General features: G+C 40.1%; 1 protein-coding gene across 4 annotated transcripts in view; it reads left to right on the top strand.

Annotated features, from left to right (window-relative positions):
- ZNF710 (zinc finger protein 710) overlaps positions 1–25,639 on the top strand; it is a 77,635-nt gene that overhangs the window by 15,170 nt on the left and 36,826 nt on the right. For 2 of the 4 annotated variants that reach the window (XM_069956654.1, XM_069956657.1), the window contains 4 exons: positions 1,141–1,243; positions 2,641–2,732; positions 5,919–6,002; positions 11,516–11,577. The gene's annotated coding sequence lies outside the window, so the exon portion shown is untranslated. The remainder of the gene's footprint in view (positions 1–1,140; positions 1,244–2,640; positions 2,733–5,918; positions 6,003–11,515; positions 11,578–25,639) is intronic. The other 2 variants (XM_069956655.1, XM_069956656.1) reach the window with 1 other exon arrangement.

The following is a 25,639-nucleotide window of genomic DNA, read 5'->3' as shown; positions in this document are numbered from 1 at the left end:
GTCTGCACTGTGTATGATAGATCTATATATTATAAAGATGACCTAACATTATAGGCTGTTCACTATTGATTTTCAGGAAAGTTCTTATTGCTTGGCCAATAAAATGGCCAAATAGGTTTCTGAATGGTCAGACTTATGCTGCGAATTTGCACGATAACGATCGAATTTGAATGATAAATGTACGTGTAAACGCTGCGAACGATCAAACGTCGAACGAGAAATCGTTTATTTTGATCTTACAACATGTTCTAAAATTGTCATTCGTCGTTCACAAAAAATTCGCAGATCGTTCAGTGTAAACAGTTGTTCGCCGATTTAACCAATGTGTGAGATAGGTTTAAGCGATTGCAAAACGATCGCAAAATGAATTTCCGTATGATATATCGTACCGTTTAAATGCTGACCGTTATGAAAAAAAATCGTTACTCCTACATCGTTAATCGTACGATTGGGCCAATTATCGTTTCGTGTAAACGCAGCATAATATTTTTTTTAGCTAAGTTACCACCACCAATTGTAAGGCTGCCATGGAAGGTATCTGTCAGACTTTATATAAAGTCGGTTTATCATCTCTTTCCGTTGCGTGTTTCATCTTATTTCCAGATTTGTTCGCTTGCGCCAGAAGTTCTTGTTCAGTTCAGCCTTCCTGAACTCTATTTTTACCCATCATGTTAACTTTGCTGTTCTGTTCTTGTACTTTAATTCTTTCCATTATATGATGTGTATTTGAGTAGATAGCTGTGACAGTATTTTTAGGATGTTTATTATTTTTTTTCTTTCTTTTCACGCATTAGTTGCCTGAGTATATTTACACTGCAAGTCTAATATTTCTTGTACAAGCGGTACACGGAGGAGAATTTAATAGAGGTGACTGGTGTTGCCAGATAGTGCCTTGACTGCCACATTATAAAAATATAAAAAAAAATTCCAAATATCAACAGTTACTTGAGCTTTGTAATAAATGTATAATTTACAGTGACAGAATAACTAAACAAAAAAGGATGTAAAACCTGGGTGCAACCAGCTCAGTTGCAAAGATTCAGCAATTTATATAATTCAAAGGTGCTAGTGTCTGTCTATTTCCCCTGAAGAAATAATATCTTTTTATAACTTAGATGTATTTCATGCATGAAATTACAGTGTACCGAGATTTGAAGACCTCACAAGCCTCGGAAAACAGACCTATAATTCCGAACTTTCCTATTATGTGATGAGTGAAACGAGCTGATAAAGTGGTTAAAAGGTGCATGTCATGTAGTGTGGTTTTTATGTAGACTTTTGTGCTTCCAAGAAACTTTAAGTCTTGCCTTAACAAATGAACCTTCTATAATGGCAACTCGTGTCATCTTAAAGCAGAAGGCGTGAACTATTTATCACAATCCTACATTGTTATTTTCAACCATATCAGACATTACATTAAACCGCCTGCCTAAAATTCGTAGGTCCTCCTTGTGGAGCCAAAACAGTTCCAATATGTTGAGGCCTGGACTTCACAAGACCTCTAAAGGTTTCTTGTGGGATCTGGCACCAAGATGATAGCAACAGATCCTTTAAATCTTTTAGGTTTTCTGGTGTGGTATCCAAGATCAGGGACTATTAGATCTGGGGAATTTCAAAGCAAACTCAACACTTTGAACTCTTTGTCATGTTCCTCAGTTCATTATGGAATTTGTTTGTTTTTTTGCATTGAAGAGGGGTACATAAGGCCACTGCCAGAAGGGAATATTGTTACCATGAAGGGGTGTGAAATTTTTAGGTAGGGAGCAATAGCTATATGAATGTTAGGACTTCATTTCAGAGCCTTGCTCTGGGCATTACATTGGTGCTAAACATATTTGCACCCAGCTGGCCTCGGTGTTAAAAAAAAATAAAAAATAGAAGAAAACAAAAAAAACATAGAAAACAAGGATAGACACCCTTATTCCATATCAGTGAGACTTGGGTGCTGATAGCCCTTTCGTTGGTTCACGTTTTTCTTCCTTGCACCATTTTAGTGAGGTACTAATCATAGCACCTCAGGAGCACCCAGCAAGTCCTGCTGTTTTGGGGATACTCTGGTGAATCATCTAGTTATTATAACTTGTCCCCTGCAGATTTACTTACACACGTGCCCATTTTTCCTGTGTCTAACAAATCAGACCTGACACTTGCAGCCTATTGCATCCCACCCCTTGACAGGTGACATTAACACAAAATAATGTGATTCACTTTAGTGGTTCATGTTATGGCTGATCAGTGATATATGTCCATGTATATTCCATATATCAAATTTATTTTCCCTACATTCACTTTTAATAGCTAGACTTCTCTAAGGGTTACTCGAGGAATTAAAATCTATCAGTCATGTTATTTAGCTGGCGAATGAGTCTTACTCATCTCGTCTGAATTGCTTTCCTGCTTAGATCCAGGTGATGCTTCATAAGCCGTATTATGTGTCAGGAAAAGGAAAATGAAGGCTATAAATGGGAATGTTTGCATGTCATTACCCACGATCCGGAGAAGCAGCCTGCAAATCTCACTTTTCATAATCTACTGCTTTAGTATCATGTAAGAATTGAGTGTATAAATGAGCGATTTACAAATTTACATTCATTCTAAATGACTTATTAAGGTGTTATGTCTTGTATTGCAACATGACAGACTGCCGCTTTCTGCATCGCACTATCCTCTCCGAAGGAAGACTTACCGAAGCATCTGGCCTGAGAACAATTCTTGGACAGGTGTTTAAAAAGGTGTGGAAACAGAAGTCTATAAAGCAATTGCATCTTATTATATCAGCCTAAAAATTGACGTTTGCCCACAATGGAGGTAAAGAGTGTAGCTGATGGGGTATAGTGGAGGCGTATACTATATTAGGCCTGTGTGGTTGAGGAGTTCAGATTGGGCACTGCTTTAAAGGGGTTATCCAGGACTGAAAAAACATGGCCGCTTTCTTCCAAAAACAGAGATACTCTTGTTTCCAGTTTGGGTGTAGGTTCACTTTAATGAAACTGAGTTACAAAACCCCACCCAAATTGGGGACAAGAGTGACACCAAATTGGGGACAAGCTGTTTTTAAAAGAAATTTATTGTGCAGACAAAGTAAAGTGCAGCTCCAGCTCCATTGTCAGCTATGGTTATTTGAAACGCGGGCACACCCGAATGAGCCTGTATTCCAATTAAAAAAGAGTAATGTTTATCTGGCCGATACTGCAGGACCGTCTGGGGTGAACTTCACAGACAGCGGCTGTTCTGTGACATGGCAGTGTCACAAAACGGCCGCTATTATACAGAGTCTGAACGTGGCCCAAAAGGGTGAGGGGGGCTCTTGGCCTTCTGAAAGATAATAGACCAGTAGGGTCTCTATCATCATCACATATGGCAAAACACAAGACATAGCTGGATAAGTGTTGGACCACAGTGCAGTTGCTGAGCCTTTATCAACCAGATTCAACATAATATGCTGTCTCTTTCCTAAAAAAGAATAGGGGGAAAACAAAACTTGTGTCCAAGGATGCTGGGTGTGGTAGTGTTAAACAGCAGGAGTGGAGCCGCTTGTATTTTTCCTACTTATACTTTCTCCTGTTGCAAAACATAATGTTACAAAAAGAATTCTTGACTTTTTCAAGTTGTTTTTATTAAAAAGGCAAATTGCCAACTAAAAAACTCTGCTGATGCCAAGTAGCTGTCATTGCTGTAATTCTCACCTGTTATCAAAGTGTGATTTCTCTGATGGACTGCTGACACATGCAAATGAAGAAGACAGCTCAGCCAATGGCAATGTCGTTTATAGAAACAATAATATATAGTAGTCCAATAAAAAGTATACATGAAAGTTAAGATGCTAGTCCAGCTAAGTGGATTTTTTTTTATAGAAGTAGAAAAGTATATGTTGAAATTAAAGTGACACTCCAGTCACTAGATTCTGACTACATAGAAGTATAAAATAAATAGCATCAGTTGCTATGTTCTAGGAAGTATTTGTAGAGCAGGGACATCACTGTACAGAGGTATAGTAACTACTGAATATTTGTAGAGTAACAACTAAATATCTGTAGAACAGGGACATCTCTGCACAGAGGTATAGTAAAGGGAACCTGTCATCCCCCCGTGCTGGGGTGACCCCCCCCCCCCCTCCCCCGCTAGAGCCCCAGATACTTACCCCATCTCGCCAAGTCCCGCTCCTGGAGCCGGTCCCAGGATGGAGATATCCTTGGCGGAAGCCCAGCGCACGCGCTGCAGAGATGGGTCCAACGCCCATAGAGAATGACGGCTCCATTCATTCTCTATGGACATCGGACTCATCTCTGCATCGGCTCCAGGAAGGGGACTTGGCGAGATGGGTAAGTATCCGGGGCTCTAGCGGGGGTCGGGCGGCCTTCACCCCGGCACGGGGGGGGGGGGGGGGGACAGATTCCCTTAACTACTAAATATCTGTAGAGCAGGGGCATCTCTGTACAGAGGTATAGTAACTACTAAGTATTTGTAGAGCAGGAACATCACTGTACAGAGGTATAGTAACTATAAATATTTGTAGAGCAGAGACATCACTGTACAGAGGTATAGTAACTACTAAATATCTGTAGAGCAGGGACATCACTTTACAGAGGTATAGTATCTACTAAATATCTGTAGAGCAGGGACATCACTTTACAGAGGTATAGTAACTACTAAATGTCTGTAGAGCAGGGACATCACTGTACAGAGGTATAGTAACTACTAAGTATTTGTAGAGCAGGGACAACACTGTACAGAGGTATAGTAACTACTAAGTATTTGTAGAGCGGGAACATCACTGTACAGAGGTAAAGTAACTACTAAATGTCTGTAGAGCAGGGACATCACTGTACAGAGATATAGTAACTACTAAGTATTTGTAGAGCAGGGACAACACTGTACAGAGGTATAGTAACTACTAAATATCTGTAGAGCAGGGACATCTCTGTACACAGGTATAGTAACTACTAAGTATTTGTAGAGCAGGGACATCACTTTACAGAGGTATAGTAACTACTAAATATCTGTAGAGCAGGGACATCTCTGTACAGAGGTATAGTAACTACTAAATATCAGTAGAGCAGGGACATCTCTGTACAGAGGTATAGTAACTACTAAGTATCAGTAGAGCGGGAACATCACTGTACAGAGGTATAGTAACTACTAAGTATTTGTTGAGCGGGAACATCACTGTACAGAGGTACAGTAACTACTAAATATCAGTAGAGCAGGGACATCACTGTACAGAGGTATAGTAACTACTAAGTATTTGTAGAGCGGGAACATCACTGTACAGAGGTATGGTAACTACTAAGTATTTGTAGAGCAGGGACATCACTGTACAGAGGTATAGTAACTACTAAGTATTTGTAGAGCGGGAACATCACTGTACAGAGGTATAGTAACTATTAAATGTCTGTAGAGCAGGGACATCACTGTACAGAGGTATAGTAACTACTAAGTATTTGTAGGGCGGGAACCTGTACAGAGGTATAGTAACTACTAAGTATTTGTAGAGTGGGAACATCACTGTACAGAGGTAAAGTAGCTACTAAATATTTAAATTGCAGCTCTTAAAAGCTGTTGGAGGTATGCAGTAGTGCCATACAGGTGCCCTGCTGCGTGCATGGAACCTAGAGAGGATTGCAATGCCATCAAGGGAAAAAATAAAGTATGTATTAATAATATAAAATAATAAGTTAATAAAATATATTATATACTATATAGTGGCAGGTGATGGCACATTAATCAGAAGTATTAGGCTTTTGTGTTCTGGCTTAGCAGACAGTATAAGAAGTCTTATGTGGTCTATAGGATGTGATCCGATGATGCCTGATGTAATACTTAGATGAATACAGCGCTGTCATTTCTATATTCATGTCCAGTAAACTTTGCAAAGGGTCTTTTTCCCAAATGCAGCTATTTCTTTTCATTCCCTTTAGGCCTCCAGATAAATATGTGCATTGTTAGAGACGGCAGCGGACTGTACTGTATTTATTCTTAATGGAAATTAAAAGCTTTCAGAGGTTAGTAAACATGTAATTAGCCAAGACTTTCATCTTACTCCTGTGCTGAGACTGTATAGCTGTACGATGGCAATGTAAAGTTGCCTTTACATTGTACATGTCATCAACTAATACTGGCAGGATTGCCGTACATCATACAGGGAAAATTCACTGAAATCTGTCTGTGCCCAGAAAGTTCTTTCTGTGATTAATGTATAAATCATATCTGCTGCACTTTCTGTGTACAGGTTAGTCATAGTTTGGCTGGGTTCACACTTAGTATTTTGTTCAGTATTATCTTATTATCCAAAACTAGGAGTGGAGGCAATACAGAGGAAAATAACAGAAAGATTTGCCCCTTTCTGCCTTCATTCTACTCCAAGTTTTGGTTAAAACAGCAGCGCAGTTGATTGCAAATGGGATCCATATCCGTATCCGAAACGTGACTACATTGGAGGCGCGGCAAGAGCACAGCGGCAGGTTTTATCACAGCGTATCCTGCCGCCTGCTAAAGATTATAGTTACCCTTTAAATAATTGCTATTTTTAGCTATTTAGCAACTATGGTGTAATCGCTAAAACTGGCAAGTATTAAAAAATGTAGGTGAACAACAGCATTTCAGAAGTACTTGGCCAACCACAACATAACCACAATGCTACAGCTCAAAGTATGCCTATGGCCTGCTCAGCTGTGACACCGTCATCTGTCCCATTATTCAAAAAATCCTCAGCTTTAGTTCCTGTAACATGCAATGAGGAAGTATTTATTTATACAGAGGACAGGGGAAACATTGGCACCACTCATAAAGGCCAATGGGTTGTCATAATCTAGAGTAAATAAGACAGACTCACCCCTCACTCCTGCAAAATACATTAGGGTTATGAGGGAATGAAGATCAGCCCCAATGAGTATAAAGATAATTTTCCATTTCCCATGAATGTGCACACTTTAAGAATATTTAAGTATAATAACTGTTAGAGATGAGCAAACCTTGAGAACGCTTCGGTTCTTCTAAACCCAAGCTTATGGCATTTGATTGGAGGTGGCCTAAGAAGTTGGATGCAGCCTTTGAGAGTCCTGAAAAACGTGTATACAGCCTATGGCTATGTTCACACAACGTATGAGACCGGCCGTTCCGCGACCCGGCTAGGTCACGGAACGGGCGGTTTGTGAAAAGATCATCTCCGGCCTGATGATTTTTAGGGATGCAGAGTTCTGATGTGGATGCATCCGTGCGCGCCCGCATCAGAACTCTCCACTGCACACTATAGAGCGTGCGGCCGAAGCCGCTTGCTCCTTAGTGTACACTCAGAGGGTTTTCGGCGGCAGCAGAAGAATGACATGTCAGTTGTTTGCAGCGCCACTAGGGATCCTGGCCGGAGCGTATACTATTTGTTGACACTCCGGCCAAGATTCCATAGGCAACAAAAGCACGTATATTTTCGTATTGATTACGGCCGTTGTTGCCATTGGCAACAACGACCATAGTTATATGAAAATATACGTTGTGTGAACATAACCTATGGTTGTATCCATGTTTTCCAGGCAGCCTTAGAGCTGCATCCGACTTCAGCTTCAGCCATCGGTAATCTAATGCTGAACATGCTCAAGGTTCGCTCATCTCTAATAACTATTTATGTTAGACACTTGTGTAGTGCTCATTTGACTAGGTATTCATTTTATTTTGGGGTTAAGAATATATATAACCAATAAGAGTTTACTGTATGTGAAGCATATTCGGTAACACTGGTATATTGCGGCACACCAGCTGTAAATGTAACCATCTTGGTAACTCTGTAGCATTTACTTGGGTGAGATCCAATCTGACTTCTCTAGAGATGAAGTTCTGAGTCTTACACAAAGAACTGTCTGACTTTTAAATAGTAGGAAATGTGTAGATTATCTCGGAGAAAAAAATGTTGCTTGTTTCTTGATGATTTCCTTTAAGAAGGAAATCAGTGCGCAGAATGATGGATTGGTTGTAGGTGTTCTAAATTTATCTTTCCTGTTCCCTTATCCTCTCACATGTGCATGTTCAAGGGAAACATACACAGTGTAATAGTCTGAGGTTCCAGCTTTGGATTTTTCTCAGTGAGTTATGTTGGTTATTAAGTAACAACTTCTTTTTATGTAATACCCTCTAAGCTCGATAAAAAGTATACACAAACCATCACATTTCTGCTGTGGATTTTGCCATGAGTTTGGATTTGGGTTAGCACTGTTGAATGGGTTTAATCCCCTTCATTAGGAGGTTTCTTAACATTTACCTCAAGCAGTAGCGAATTATTATAGGTCAGTTTCGGGCGGTAGCCCAGGGCCCTGAACTCCTGGGGGCCCATGGCCACCCAAAAAGACTTATACTTTTAGTGGTGTTATGTGTCCTGCTACAGTTTTGCCATGATTTGCAAAAAAACACAGCTTTTTTTTCCCTGCAATTTGGCACAATTCAGGGCATTATGACATTATCTATCCTGTACTATGAACACCACGCTAGTGCTGCTATAGTTACAGCGGGTTGAGGGGGCCCAGGCTTGGTGAACAGCCCGGGGCCTACGGTAAAGTTAATCCGCCCCTGACCTCAAGCAGGCAGGAAAAGGGGAAACTACTGTCTGCCAGATGGTGAGGAAGGTGCTGCTTTCTTAAAACTGGCCATACACCTTCAATGACAGACAACCAAACAATTGTCTGGCCGTCAGTTATCTCTTTCACCCACTGCCCGTCCTACACAAACTCTATAGGGAGGGAAAAGATGCAGTCAGAGAGCTCTCACTGCAGCTTATCTCTCCTAGAACATAGGGGTCAGGCATTTTCCATCAAGTCTTACTCCTATCTCCAACATCAGTTGGTGGACGGTTGGGTGAGCCCCATGCTGGTCGACTAAAGTCTAAGGTGTATGGGTACCTTAAGATATATTACAAATATAATAATAATTATTTATTTTATAAGAATCATAGTTGAGCTTTATAGAAAAGTTACACAAGGATTTGGATACGCTGGCATTCACTCAAATGGACTGTCAGTGTCTTTTTAGACAGCCCGATATACGGCTGCAAAGGAGTGCCAATCAGCGAGATTTGGCTTTAAAGGTGTAGTTCACCCCCCAAAAAAATTCTTTCAAATCAACTGGTTTCAGAATGTGCCAGAGATTTGTAATTTCTATTAAATAATCTTAAATCTTCCATTACGTATCAGATGCTGTATGTCCTGCAGGAAGTGGTATACTTTCCAGTCTAAAGAGAGCAGGAGAGGCTTTCTATGAAGATATGCTACTACTCTGGACAGTTCCTGTCATGAATAGAGGTATCAGCAGAGAGCACTGTGTCAGACAAAAAATACACCACTTCCTGCAGGACATACAGCAGCTGATAAAGGACTGGAAGGCTGGAGATTTTACTTAATAGAAGTAAATTACAAATCTCTGGCACTTTATTACTTGGCCTCAAGAGTCCCCAGATCTGAGCCCAATGAAACATCTGTGGGATGTCCTAAAGGTGTCACCACTGAACTAACCTGTAAACGCACTGCAATGGCACCAAGCTATTTTCCATGTATAGAGATGGCTAAAATACTGTAGACTTTAAGCCAGGTAAAAGGCACTGGAGCAATTACAGATTTTTAAAGGAAATGCGGCACACACACACACACACATATATATGTGTAGATATAGATAACTGGAGATATATATATATATACACTCACAGGCCACTTTATTAGGTACACCATGCTAGTAACAGGTTGGACCCCCTTTTGCCTTCAGAACTGCCTCAATTCTTCGTGGCATAGATACAACAAGGTGCTGGAAGCATTCCTCAGAGATTTTGGTCCATATTGACATGATGGCATCACACAGTTGCCGCAGATTTGTCGGCTGCACATCCATAATGCGAATCTCCCGTTCCACCACATCCCAAAGATGCTCTATTGGATTGAGATCTGGTGACTGTGGAGGCCATTGGAGTACAGTGAACTCATTGTCATGTTCAAGAAACCAGTCTGAGATGATTCTAGCTTTATGACATGGCGCATTATCCTGCTGAAAGTAGCCATCAGATGTTGGGTACATTGTGGTCATAAAGGGATGGACATGGTCAGCAACAATACTCAGGTAGGCTGTGGCGTTGCAACGATGCTCAATTGGTACCAAGGGGCCCAAAGAGTGCCAAGAAAATATTCCCCACACCATGACACCACCACCACCAGCCTGAACCGTTGATACAAGGCAGGATGGATCCATGCTTTCATGTTGTTGACGCCAAATTCTGACCCTACCATCCGAATGTCCCAGCAGAAATCGAGACTCATAAGACCAGGCAACGTTTTTCCAATCTTCTACTGTCCAATTTCGATGAGCTTGTGCAAATTGTAGCCTCAGTTTCCTGTTCTTAGCTGAAAGGAGTGGCCCCCGGTGAGGTCTTCTGCTGCTGTAGCCCATCTGCCTCAAAGTTGGACGTACTGTGCGTTCAGAGATGCTCTTCTGCCTACCTTGGTTGTAACGGTTGGCTATTTGAGTCACTATTGCCTTTCTATCAGCTCGAACCAGTCTGCCCATTCTCCTCTGACCTCTGGCATCAACAAGGCATTTCCGCCCACAGAACTGCCACTCACTGGATGTTTTTTCTTTTTCGGACCATTCTCTGTAAACCCTAGAGATGGTTGTGCGTGAAAATCCCAGTAGATCAGCAGTTTCTGAAATACTCAGACCAGCCCTTCTGGCACCAACAACCATGCCACGTTCACAGGCATTCAAATCACCTTTCTTCCCCATACTGATGCTTGGTTTGAACTGCAGGAGATTGTCTTGACCACATGCCTAAATGCACTGAGTTGCCGCCATGTGATTGGCTGATTAGAAATTAAGTGGTAACGTGCAGTTGGACAGGTGTACCTAATAAAGTGGCCTATGAGTATATATATATATATATATATATGTATATATATATATATAAATAAACCGAGAAGAGGCAGCACTCCAATATTCGGTGAAAAAAGGAAGATAATTTATTCACTCATCAATGTGCAACGTTTCGATCTCCCGATGAGATCTTTTTCAAGCCGTCCAGCCCTATATTTCTACATATATATATATATATATATATATATATATATAATTTTATTTTTTTTTTGCTAAATAAAATCTTTTAAATATTTTTTTCCTGTTACTAGTTTCCATTTTCTGATTTATAAATTTTTTTTTTTAATATCCTATTTTATGTACATTATCATGGCAACGTTCCTAGTAATTTGCCACTGGTTCTATCTTGCTGCAGTGGAAATGCGATATTATTCAGAATTGGCTGACAAGATTAAAGAATCATCTGTCCCGTTTTTTTTCTATTTCTGGGCAAAATATTTTTTCATTCTCCATACAGCTTTTGCGCTGTGTTTCTTTTTCCTTATTACAAATTAAATACAATTTCCCTTTGTTCCTCCCAGCTAGGCTCTTCGTATGTTTTATTATTGGCAATTAGAAAATGTGTTAAAATAACATTAAGATTTACAAACGTTTTAATACAATATGTCATTTTCCCATTTAGACGAATCAGTTGTGAAGACTCTGCAACAGTTGGTGCCTGAAGTCAACACTCCATGTCTAGCAGTAAGTATGATTATCTTCCATATGTCGAGAAAACCTCAAGGGAAACCAAGCTGTAGTTATTGTTATGGTCATAAAAGGGTTACACCGATCTTAGGAAGGAAGATGATAAGTAGTTTGGACAGCCAACTTTTTATTCCCTGTGTAATAAAGAATGAAGCACCTAAAGCACCTCTCTAGGAATAAAGACCTCTCTACAAAGCTCATTCAGTTGAAGCAATGCTTTACTTCCCAATGAGAAGACATATTATTGGGCTGGGCATTTGTGGGTTATATATATATATATATATATATATATAATGCAGCAAGGCTGGGTCCGCAATCACACAATACGGGATGCACAGTCCTCTCTGAGTTCGACCCTCACCCCAATCGTATTCAAAGAAAGCAAGTGAAGGACAGCATCTCCTCATCAAAGTGCTATTGCTTTATTGTGCCAGTTTGCATAGAAAAAAAGTGCAAGGTTTCGAATAGAGCTGAGACTTTGCACTTTTTCTTCTATGCAAACTTGCACAATGAAGCAATAGCACTTTGATGAGGAGATGCTGTCCTTCACTTGCTCGCTCTCTCTTTCTCTCTCTCTCTCTCTCTCTCTCTCTCTCTATATATATATATATATATATATATATATATATATATATACACACACACACATTGCTGGGCCTAGATAAAAACATAGAACATTGTCAGCAGAAAAAGACCACTGGGTCCATCTAGTCTGCCCATTCTTATTATCTTAGGATAGATATATGTTTATCCCAGGCAGGCTTACATTCTGTTATTGTAGATTTACCAACCACATCTGCTGGAAGTTTGATCCAAGTATCTACTACTCTTTCAGTAAAGTAATATTTTCTCACATTCCTTCTGATTTTTCTCCCAACTAACCTCTCACTGTGTCCTCTTGTACTTGAGCTCGTTTTTTTTTTTACTAAAAACACTTCCCTCCTGAACCTTATTTAGTCCTTTAACATACTTAAAGGTTTCAATCATGTCCGCCTTTCCCTTCTTTTCTACAGACTATACAGATTCAAATCTTTAAGTCTTTCCTGATATGGTTTATGGCTCACACCCTCCACCATTTTTGTAGCCCGTCTTTGGACCCGTTCTCTTTTATCAATATCCATTCTGTAGATGAGGTCTCCAGAACTGGACACAGTATTCCAGATGTGGTCTCACCAGAGCTCTATGCAGCAAGGATCACAATCTCTCTCTTCCTACTGGTTATACCTGTAGCTATACACACCAGCAGGGGCTGTGGGAAGTTCTGATGCGGGCGCGCACAGATAATAGGAGGAACAGGGCAGTCATTTACCTTCTTAGGCTTATGCTGGGAGGGTCAAATAATTGTTCACTAGAGTATCCCTTAAAATCTTTTATTTGGGTTAGAAATCTGCTCTTTTGGGCTATATTCACACTTAGTATTTCTATTCACACATAGTGAATAACAAGGGGTACCTCCGGGGTCTAAATATGAAATATAGTTATCTGTGCAAATACATCATTTTCATTTCTTCAGTTGTCATAAGACATGTGTTCTTTCACACTCTCGAGACCACTATATAGGTGCTGGTAGCAAATCCTCTATAGATGATGTTATAATATTTATAACTTATTTAGTTTTGACCTTCCTTCTGTACCCCATAATAGTGTGAAATGACAACATTCAGCTTGTTATAATATCAGACTTGTGATGCTTATAAAGTCCCGGTCCTGTCTGTGGCTCTTTCTGTGTAAACTTTTCCCCCTTTTAATATGGAAACCGAGGTTAATCACTTAACATTCTAGCCTCCCACCCCCACTTCAGCAGCTCTTCCGTGGCCCACATTGGAAAAGCAGAAAGTAGAAGAACAAGGAAAGAAAGGAAGCATTAGCATTGTCGTTTTGATTGGCAGTGCCTGTGAAGGAGAGGTTATTTCATGTGGCTGTTTCTTTTCAAGCAATCTTTTCTTTATGTACACACCATTCATCTGAGTACAGTTCTCTATTCAAAATCCTTTTCTTTTTCTTTCTTTTTTTTCCAATCACTCTTTCCCCCTCCTTTCTTTTCATTCTCTCTTTTGTGTATTCTCCCCCCTCTCTTGGCTGATGCATTTTCTTTTCTTTTTATGTTCTTCCTGTGTTTAGTTCCTTTTTAGTTTCTTGTGCTTGTTCTCTCTCTCTTTTGCATTGAGTATTTATTATGTGTTTTGTGGGGGAAGGGATGAGAAGCAGCAGTTGTACTGCTGTGAAATGTCAACAAATTTCCCATGATAAAAAAAAAAAACTAAAAAGATAACTTTACCAGATTACCGCTTACTGGGTATATAACATTTTATAGCTATATTTAAGCCTAGAGATAAAAGCTTTAGAGGTTGCCTTCTTAACTGTGTCTTGGGGCCAAATATGGTGGCTATCAGTAAAGATTCTGTAACCCGATGGAGGAGAGGTTTGATGAACGCTATGTTTTCTGATCTGACGCAGCTGGACACATAAGAGCGGATGCTGCAGACGGCAGTGTGGTTGTTAGGCCGCGGGGGGCCAGCTGTCGTGTTTTTCTCATACAGTTGTTTGGAGAGTCTAACCTGCAGACATATGTGAGTGATTGCTGCTCAAGAGCACCTGTATATCCAGCTCTTCCAGAACTATTAGCAGGAGTTTGAGCATATTGCAGTACATCACTGTATGCAAAAACAAAATGAATACAAACACATCTATAGGGTGTATAGAAGGTACAGTTGCATCCTTCCTAGTTTGCTTCCATTTGTGGAGCATCCTGCAGGCTGTGTTCACATCAGGCTATGTTAAGACACTTAGGGCCGCATTACATGGTTTGATCAATAATGTAAACGAGCGCCAATCTGCTAGATTGGCGCTCGTTTACTGAGCCTGTCACATGGCTTGACCATTGTGCAGCAAGGGCTGTATAGATATTGTTAGCTATGTCTGTGCAGCCCTTGCCTAGTGTAAAATAATAAAGTTTATACATACCTGACCACATTCCCCCAGCAATCCTGTCCATAAGATCGCTGAGCACGAAGAAACATGTGACCTTGCCCCGCCCTCCTACTATGTCCTACATTTACATTTACAGGCTTAATGAAAGACACAGAGGGCGGGGCATGGTCACATGTCTCTCCATGCTCAGCCATTTTATGGACAGGATCACCATTTAGCATACAGAGCAGGACAGCACAGCCTGGTGGAGGGGTACCTGATATGAGTGCTGCGAGGCACATAGGAGCTATTGTCAGTAAGTCCAGTGCATACATTTATTAATACTGTACATTGATCGATTTTACTATAATTGTAGCCAACCACTTGTTTTTGTTTAACCTGCAGTTATAGGCAGTGTCATTTGTAATATTTAGGCTATTTAGGCTATGTTCACACATAACCTAAATATTCATATTTGTAGTCAAAGTCAGAAGTGGAACTGACAGATAAAAATTATAATGGAAAGATTTATACATTTTGTGTGTTTTCAACCCATTCCCAGTTTTGGTTGAAAATATACAAGCCGAAATACTACGTGTGAACGTAGCCTTAAAAAGAAGTGTATCAATCTTCTTTTACAGTGGAGGGGCAAGCAGTGTTTGGCAAACACACCATGACTTAAGGTGGGACACTGTACCCAAAAATTCTCCAGGATTATTAAACAGACGCGCTTTTTAGTAAACCTGGGCCAACTTTCCTGCTGTGCAGTAGGTAATGCAGGGAACTTTCCCATGTTACTTCTTATGTCTGATGCTGGAAACATCTTTACGAAAAAACCCTTTCTAGTGAACCTTTGGTTTTGTTAGGACTTTCTGCCCTTTTTTCCTTTACATCATACATAGTAAAAAATGGCACTTCTGTCTTATTGGAGTATTTCTGCTATATCTGACCATTGGTATCAGACGTTACAATGTGAAGACGCTGTGGACATGTTTCAGTAAACATGGAATATATCTTAGTAGCATTTGCAGACTTGCATCTACTTTAATTAGTTGTTTTTCTATCTGCGGTAGGAAATGAGGTTCTTTAATGATGAGCTAGCTGGGTGGCTAATGTAATAAAGAAGACACAGCCCAGGGTTTTATGTCCAGATCTTCAGGTATGGCGTTAACTCTTGAAGTCGTGTATATTATTTTACATATTGCCAGGATATTGTTCAGCAAAATGAAGACTGTGGTTACTGCAGTTACAAGCACACAACATTACTTGCACTTTATTGTCATTGTAATTTCTTTCCAGGTTAAGATGTAGTTTGCTGTAGGATCCTTTGAGATAAATTGATATGCTCCTAATTTAGCTTTAATGAAAATATAGGCTAACATAGCAGGGCAGATACATATTTTTCCCGTATACTGTATCTCATTACTTTGCTGGTGTATTAATGTAGCTGAGTCTTGAGGTTGATTTCTTTATACAAGCAAGATCCAGATGGTGTTCCATGGCAGACTGAATTCAGAATAAAGTCTTCCCTGGATCTTCAGCAGTAAACAACCAAGCAAGGTCAATGCAGAGATCCCAGATAGTTGGCATTGCTTTTAGCTGTAAAAGCACAAGGTTAGCATGCGGCGAATCCTGATGAACAGGTTGTTCTGCTGAGGAAGACATGGGGAAGTGGAAAGGGTAGTTACACATCTTTGTATAATGCAGTATCATGAGACTTCCTTTTTTCCATAGTATTTAAATAGTATAAACTATTATAAGAAAAATACTTTCTTACCTTAAAACTCAACTCCCAAGTCAGCAGACACTGTTATGTGTGTATTAAATGCATACTGTGTATATATATATGTATCTTACTATGTATGCATATATGGGTGTATATGAGCGACATATATATGGGAATTAGAATCAAGTAAGGGGACTGTCTGCCAACTCCTAAGTAACCACTTATTATTCCTATGACCTGAATTCTCTTCTAACCCAATAACTAGTGAAGCTAGACAAACTGGATTCATATACTTCTATGTGTAAAGTCTGTTCCCTAAAATAGAATTAAAATAAACATGATTGTTGTTAGTACAATTACCCCAGCGTCATACTCACTTGTTCATTTAACAAGCCAAGACAAGCTGCCCTTTAAACTGTTCTCTTGGTTTTCCTAAAAGAACATAGTGGTCTATTGAAGACCAAGATTACAAACTATAACCCTTTAATGTTACAGTCTTTTGCCGCCCAAAGGTAAAAACTGATTATTCAGAATTTTACATAATTTGTCAATTTTGTATAGCATATATTTTTCTCCAACTACCTTGCTTGTCTAAATGTACTGTACATTTCTCTGAAATGGAAGTGCTACCAGAAACATGTTAGACATGACTTCATACGGTTTATAGTAACATTTATATGGCTGAATAAAGGCAAATGTTCATCCTATTATCAAATCTGGCATTTAGAAGGAATCCCTGCATCACTGACCGCTTTAGAAGTATTGACCTGTAATAATATTATACTCCGGAAATACACCCAGGTCCATTTTCACCTCTCCTAGTGAGTTTCCCATGACTACTGCTCTTACAGTAAAGAACCCCAATTAATGTTTATGTAGAAGCCTTCTATTCTCTAGTCGTGGAGATACAGTCCCCTTGTTATAGATACAGTTCTGAGAATAAATAGATCATAGGAGATATAAATGTGTGCCTAGATGTAAAAAGATATTATTTTCATGTTAAGTGTATGTTCACACTGAGGAATAGGCAATGAATTGAAGAGTAAAGTTTTCTGCTTGAACAACAGAGCGGAATTTTTACAGGTGGAATTTTCACTTGAAATTCCTCACCTATTCCTCAGTGTGAACATACCCTTAGACAGGTACCCATGCAAGTACTCTGCTGTGATGGTACATGGGAAGATACATTGTACAGATACACTATACAAATGCACATAGGTGTGGATTTGCATAATATATGTTTGTTTATTTGTCTATTGTACATAACAGTCTTACAATTTCTCTTTCTTTCTTTCTTTCTTTCTTTCTTTCTTTCTTTCTTTCTTTCTTTCTTTCTTTCTTTCTTTCTCTCTCTCTCTATCTCTCTTTCTTTCTTTCTTTCTTTCTTTCTCTCTCTCTTTCTCTTTCTTTCTTTTTTTCTTTCTTTCTTTCTCTCTCTCTCTCTTTCTCTCTTTCTCCTGTCCCTTCTCTGACTTTGGTATTATTCTATACTTCTGCTTCCTCCTGAGTATAGGCTATGGTATGTCGTATGTGTCTTACTTCTCTTTCTTAATGCTTCTTCCTTTATCTTTGCTAACCTTATGCGTGCTTACTCAGTCCCCTTTTGAAAGTCACATCATCCCCTTCCCCTTGTCGGTTTTGTAGGTCTGCTACACTGTACTTGCATGCAGGTTTTTTTCCATTAATAATTATTACATAGATATCTGAAGCTACATTTCTTAACTGAAGTTAAGTTACCAAGCGAACATTTCAGGTCTGAGACCTTGTGTACTCATGATCACCCTATACAGTCTGTAATATGTGCTGCAGCTAAGGATGGATAGACGTGTGAATTAATACTGTAAGCATTTAGCTTTGACCCTACGTTGCAAGTCACCTACCAGCATTAGGATATTATGAAGGTCAAATGCATTATAATGAGTTGTAGTCATACCCCAGACATTATTATGAATATAACAAAAATCTGAATGTGTTGCCCCAGGCCCAATGACAATAAACATGATTGTGAATCTACAGACTTTAGTTGGTTGCTTTTATTTTATGCTGTATGGTTATATTATACTTCTTTTATAGTTGTAGCTCAATGAATAGATACATGTATAAAGTGAAACCATAGACTGCCATCACCCCAGACTTCTTGTCACGTACATGTATTTAGGATATCCTAGCAGATACCTAGTAGTAGTGATGTCATAGTCTTTTCTGGTCTTAATATTTCAATGTTTAATAAAATGCATTTTAGCAATAAGTTTTTTTCCAAGGATATATCACTCACTGCATATTAAAATAGCATCAGAAAATCTCCGGCTTTTTTTTTTTCTGTCCGGCATCTTTATTTCGCTTGTGTATTCTCACTAGGAGAAGCAGTATATTAAAGTTTTCTTGATTTGTGTGTTTAGAGCAGTGCGTGTTGGCTGGAAAAACAGAAGGCAGGAGGAGATTAAAGTAAGGAGAGACAAAGACGGAGAGGTTTAAATGTAGGCAGAGATGTGGAGATAGATGAAAGGGGAAAAAAGAGAGAGAGAGATAACAGGGGAGAAAAAGGCGCGAGGGATCCACAGAAGTAAGATAGCTGTTGCCTGGGTAACGGAAAGAATGAGAAAGAAGGACTGAGGGAGGTATGGAAAGAAGAGATGGCTGTAATATGTCTGCGGGTGGGGGTAGGAGAATGGAAGCAAGTGCATTGTAAGGGTTCAATATAAAAAAAGAAGATTGCCGTAAAAGAGTAAATGGACAGACAATCCCACACCCCTTTCACTGTGAGAAGGAAAGAAAACATTGTCCACCCATAACTACATTTTCCAAATGTCATCACCGCTTGTGTAAGGAGGCCTATTCCGTATAAGAGTTTGTAAGTCTGGTGCCTTCCTGAAGCTGGATGTGCAGACAGCCGCTCCTCCGCATTTGTCAGGTAGGAAACGGGAGGCATGTTTTACATTTTAGCTCAGAAATCTTTAGCAAAGAACCAAACACTATACCTAGCTTTACCTGTTTTTATTTGTCTCATTGCCCCCAGAGGGACATGTAAAAAATAGCAGAATGAGGCATTTCCAAACAGAACCTTTTTGCTTAGCTTCCATTTCCTCAGGAAGCCAGGAATGCGCTCTTATCAGGGATGATTAGCTGGGAAGATAATGGCCGACAGATTTACTAAAGGTGTCCATACACATTAGACCCAAGTTGATGAAAACTGACAGTTTCAACCATAATGAACCTTCGTTGAGTGAAATGTAACAGCAAGCAATTGTCTTAGCCGACTGACAGACAGCTGTCTGGAAAGAAACCTTTAAAATTTTTGTCTGACAAAAGATTTTTTTTTATTGAGGAACCATCTAAAAAAAAGGAAAATGTTCCCAAAGCGATCATTCCTTCTTTGCCTTTGCTGCTATTAAAATGTTGGGCCAGTTAATACCTATAATGCCCAGTGTGGCCAGACAGATATTTTATTGGTTGTTCACCCATCAACATACAGGCGGTGATACATTTTAAATAATTGTCATCCAAATACTTATTATTCCTCTGGGAACAAAAGAGTTGGGTGGAAAAAATCCTGCAAGAACCTTGTCTTATTTCACATTATCTGTTGTGGAGAGTCGAAAGATGGCCATACACCCTAAGGTGCCTATATACCTCCAATAACAATCTTTCATCTGACAGTTATCTCTCTCTTCCTGTCCATACAAATGAACGATCGGCATGGCAGAACATTACTGTGTTCTGTATGGGGATGGGGGAAGTAAGCCACAGCTCAAGTGCTGCCCTTATGCCTCTAAGAACAAAGGTTCGGAAGTGGAAATGTATTATTCCCAGCCGTTGTCTCCACTGACGAGAGGCGGGAGACTCCCATGCACCTTATGTAGGGTTCAGCCATCTTTAGTGTAAAGTTTATCAGGAACTTTATACTGTCAGCCAAATCTGCTAGCTGCAGCTGGTTCAGCCAAATTTAGTATAAGATGTATGGGCACCTTCTCTCTGTTGGCTATGACAATGGCTGACAGTTAAATTTCACCTTACTAATGTTCATCATGGCTAAAATCGTCCATTTTCTTTAACTTAAATCTAATGTGTATGTCCACTTTTAAGCATTGCCTGGAATTGATACAGTAGTCTGTATACCACAAGTGATCTACAGTAGTCATGGATTAAGGTGCATGCCACTGAATTATGTCTCAAGTGCCAAGCATTGCTTAGTATAACATTGCTGAAGCCTTCTAGCATTGCTCCAGCCTGTACATAGTCTTGTCTTTGTATCTTCTAGGTCGCAGGCCTAAGGAGACCTGTAAGCCCCTAAATTGAACGGTGGAGCAGGAAGCCAACAGCCTCCTTCCCTGCCATTATATGGCCGGGTTCACAGTACTTATGACACCGGGCCGTGTCACAGAATGGCCAGTGTCAGTGAAGTTTATCCCAGCCAGTACTGGGATAAACTTCAATTCTATTGAATTGGGATGCGGGGCATCAGTGTGCACCCGCCTCCCAATTCACCATTGAACACATTGAATGGAGCCGCACTCTCCATTGTGTGATCTGTCAGGCTTGCGCGGACGCTATTCAATGGAAAGCGGCTGCGCATAAATAACATGTCAGTATTCGCTGCAGCCACTAGGGATCCCGGCCGGAACTTTGTGTATACACTCTAGCCGGGATCCTATTCATTTTCCATTGAAAGTATTTTTTGAATTAATCTTGGCCGTTGTTTCAAATTGCAACAACGGCCGTGATTAATTAAAAACATATGTTGTGTGAACATAGCCTATAATTGTACATGCATCCTGAAGACGTTGGAAGATCTGTGGCTTGTTTCCTAACAGCTGCTCTTCTGCTTGTAAGAGTTATAGTACTGACAGACCTAAAACAAAATAATACTCAAAATGAGCACTTTTTTGTTTTGTTATCACAGTCACATCATATTGAACCTAAAGTGTAGTTTTAATGTATAGGTCTGTTTATATAGCTACAGGATTATCCTATGTTAAAACTATACATGTGCTTTTTTGTACACATTCTTTTCTTGCATGGCAAATTGTATTGTTTCCAATTGACGTCAATGGAAACTACAAACCTTACAGCACTTTGCACCTGGAGAATATCACACTTTTAAAATAATAGGTATAGACTAATACTACAAGCGTAAATTGCAAAAAAACACTGCTTGGTCAATATTGGCTTTTACTTGTTAAATATAACATTGGCCTACAACATTGTTCCTCAGGTTATACCTGTAGAACACCCGCGGTTTATATAAGCAATGCCCTAATAAAGACTTTGGCCTTTGGATATAAATCCTCACCGTTGATGGATACTCCAGTTGACAATAAGGGCAATAGGTCTTGCACCGGCGGCTTGCATCTCCTCAGTGACCTCCATGATGAAGCAGCTCAAGGACTAGCCTGAGGCGTCATAATAAATATTAGGGCTGCTTAATGATTCATAGTAATAGTAAAATTCGCCTATATATAATCTTTAAGGAAAACATTTTAAATAATATCTCTAATCCCACCCTACTAGTGTCTACTAAGCACATCTATACTGATAAGGGTTATATGAAGAACAGTACCATACGTGTTTATTTACAGCCCATGGTGCCTACATTAGCTAGAGGACAATTATTTTAACCTCTCTCCATTGTCTTGTCCATTAGCTCCCCCCTCCTAGAAATGTAAGGCAGGAGACTCCATTTGAGGAATCATTCAACCTTTTACAAGGGTATATCCTATATAGTTGTACTGCATGTAAGATTGCTGTCATCTTACAGAGGTGTCATTTATCATGGGACAGTCACATGTGGAAGTGATGAAATTGGTTCTAAACTAGAAGACAGAAAGGTCTCTGCGATATTGATGAGGTGTTTAGCAAGAGGAGCATTGGCCTACTTATGCTTGACTTTAGCATGATCTCTAAGTGTAGGAATAGGTTTCCTGCCATGTTCCCAGATGTCATGCAACCTCCAGAACAGCTGGCAAAGACAAATACTATAGAAAAAAGGGAAGTGGTCCAGGGTCTGTACATTTTCCACAATGCAGAAAGATTGCTAATAGGAATCATAGTGTGGCCCTAATGTGGGAATGGTCTGCTATGAGCACTGTATGGCACAGCTCAGGAGCCTCATTCCCCTGGCTTGTTTAGTGACAGTGACAGCAGTATATTACTAAGCCATGAGCCGGGTAATAAGAGGTCAGGTCACAGAGGGGCTCTACCATCCCCTCCGCCATATAATGTAATGTATAACATCATTTTGGGTGATCTCTAATATTGTTGGCAAACATTTCGGTACCCAAATTAACTTGGGATTTACCAAACATCTGCTGATAGCGTATACTGTCGTTGTGATTCCTCTAGCTTGTTTTATTTACAGAATTGAAACCGGGGTGTGAAACAGTTGCTGCTCTGGGGACTTTTTCTGGTTCCTGGAACATTTGCTCTTTTTGATATTTAGTTTGTGATAGCAACAGCAACTGTCTTCATAAGAAAGACCTGCACCGCGAGCTACGATTACAGGATGAATGTGTTTACAGACATAAACAGATTGTTTAAAATAAGGCAACACTGTAACATCATGTAGTGGCTATAGAAGGATCCGCTTCCCTCGCTGCTATGGGAAGGTAGGGCAGTGGTAGAAATCAGTGTGTGGTTTGGAAGAAGAAATAGATACAATAGAGCGGATAACATTAAATATTGAAGCTTAATGCTGGTTGCTTCAAAGTCTCTTTCATGGGATTTCTTTGTTCTTGCCGCTTTGCAAAATGATCTGCCTAAATCCAGGTTGAAAAGTGATTGTTACAATATTCTGTTTATATTGACTTGTGTGAATACTCGTTGTACACAAGAAGTAAAAACAAGACAAATAAATATATGGTTGTAAGGTAATGGTTGCACTAGGACTCGAGCATTGCCTATTAGTGATGGTATTATTATTCACATAGAAATAAAAATAGAACTAGTGGTCTGTCTTATAGATGATGAATTTTTCTTTTACAGCTCTCTTTGGAGAAGTAGATATTAGTGATATTAGTGTGTGTCTGACTTAAAGCGTAACTGTCATATTTTTTTTTTTACTGCAGAAATCAGTAGTATAAGCGATTTTAAGAAACTCTGTAATAGGTTTTATCAGCCAAAAAAGCCTCCTTCTGTACTCAAAAAGCAATCTCCCAGCCTCCCCTCCTCACTTCTTATCTGTGCATTATCAGGCAAACACGTCTTCATTACAGAGAAGCCAGTGAAGACGGGCTCTGCTCTCTCCATTCTATCCTTATGGAGGGGGGAGGGGCTGGGGGAGATGAGGGAGCAGGAAGAGGTGACATGAAGGTCAGCTGTTTGTAGACTGTCTGGGCACCTAAACCGCAGGATTCTGGGGTCAGAAAGGTCAGTGCTTATCTATGAACTTACTGAGAGAAGATTGCAGGGTGTTGTGCTTTGCAAGACTGCTCCGTGCTCAGTCACTCCTAACAGCCCCTCCCCTCTCCATAGCCACATAATGGACACAGAAATCCTGCTTCTTCTGAAGTGAGGGGGGAGGCTGGGAGATTGCTTTTTCAGTCCAGAAGGAAACTCTTTTGGTTTATAAAACCTATTACAGAGTTTCTTAAAATCGCTTGTACTATTGATATTTAATGTTTTCAAAAAAATGGCCCTGAAATGACAGTTACGCTTTAAACCCCTATTACACGGGGCGACTGGGAGGAGCAAAGGAGCGCAGTCAGTGCTCGCTTGCTCCTCGTTCCCCGCTCGCTGCTGCCGCTATTACATGCGTCGGCAGCGAGTAGGTGAGATAGCAGCGGTCTGCTGCCGCCGCTCCTGTTCCACAGAGCGACGGCAGCAGATTTTTGCTATATTAGTCGTTTGTCTTTCAGCATGACAAACAACTGCAATGATCAGCCGACATCCTTCATATTTGCTGATCGTTTCCTTCTATTACACAAGACGATTATAGGCCGTAACAGCCTATAATCATTTCGTGTGATAGGGCCTTTAGTTTGTGCAGAAATTCAGAAATGGGTCCTATCTTTGGATCTCTTGAAGGGACCCTGTCAGCACTTTTATGCTGCCAGTACCTCATAGAGTGGTCCCCGGTGGTTTCTGTGTGTCCCAACATCCGTAATTGATAGACCTCTGCCTGTTTGGGTATAGGAAAGGAGCTATTATTCAAGGCCAGCAGGCCAGGCAGAAGCCACTGGGGATCACTGTGGTGACTGGTGGTTCAGGCAGCATAAAGGTTCCTTTTAAGCAATGTTTTCACTATTTAGAGGGAAGTATATAAAAAATTTTATTCTAATTTTTCATTTACTATCTATGTTATAAATTAAGTTGTCAGTCTGGTCATTAGGGCCTAAAGCTAAGGTGAGACTTTCCGCTTTTTGTGATAATAATGAGGAGCGTGGTGGACATCACTATAGAATTACAGCAAAAAGTAACTCCAATAGAGAGAAGACAATAGGAATTCAGCACCCCCCCCCCCCTTGCTTGTCTGTGCTTCCATAATGTAGAAGAATGCTTTAGTTTGCCGGTGCAAAGTGTCAAAGAGGTGTTCCCAAGCTCCTGAAGTGCATAGGCCTTCCCCTCACATCCCTTCCCCTGCTTGATTGACAGCTTCTAGCACAAAGCCAGATTACATATCTCATTCCTGCACTGTACATACAAGTTTGTGCAGGTGCATTACTTGGAAGCAAAACTCCTCTTCCAGCTGTCAATCAAATAGGAATTGGAGGGGGAGCCGGAGGCTTTACAGTTCTAAGCACAGGCTTTACAGTTCTTGGGAAAGCCCCTTTGACACTTTATATCAACATTTTCTACATATATGAAAGGCACCATGGGGGAAGTCCAATTCATGATGCAGAATTTGACAGGCGAATATTTTTTAGATGCGACTTTCTTTAATCTGCCTGCTTTGAGTATTTACCCAAAAATCTGGGACCTGAGCTCAATTTATCACTTGAGACTTTTTAACGTCGCAAAAAGTGGTGCAGGCCTACGTCTGGTCAGTACCAGGTGAATATGTTTATGACTTTTTACTTAGATGCATTTACTTCGACAGTTCAACTTTTCCATAAATCACACACAATATATTAGAAGAGACTAGTCGCACATATTAGACTCCTTAGTAAATGTCCCCCATGATGTGTCTCCTTACTTCTTCCCTTTCATGCAAATGTACAGATTACACATTACATAATGGTATGTGGTTTGGGCTGAATTTATGCACACAGAACATTCAGATTTTTACAAGAAAATCCACATCAGGTTTACATGCCATACATTTCTTCTAACATAATAGCTGCTTACTGCTGTTTTTTTAGCTGTTCACTTCTGCTAGTGTGTTATGTACTTTTTGGCCATTATGTACTTAGCTGTTTCTAAAAAATCTGGGGGGCCCTCATATATTCTATACTAAAGTTGGCCAAAACCACTGCAGGCGGTGGGTACAGC

Source organism: Dendropsophus ebraccatus, chromosome 1 (assembly GCF_027789765.1).
Source record: "Dendropsophus ebraccatus isolate aDenEbr1 chromosome 1, aDenEbr1.pat, whole genome shotgun sequence".
NCBI classification, from domain to species: Eukaryota; Metazoa; Chordata; class Amphibia; order Anura; family Hylidae; genus Dendropsophus; species Dendropsophus ebraccatus.
The sequence above is the reverse complement of the archived record's forward strand: the minus strand, read 5'-3'. Positions and strand labels throughout refer to the sequence as shown.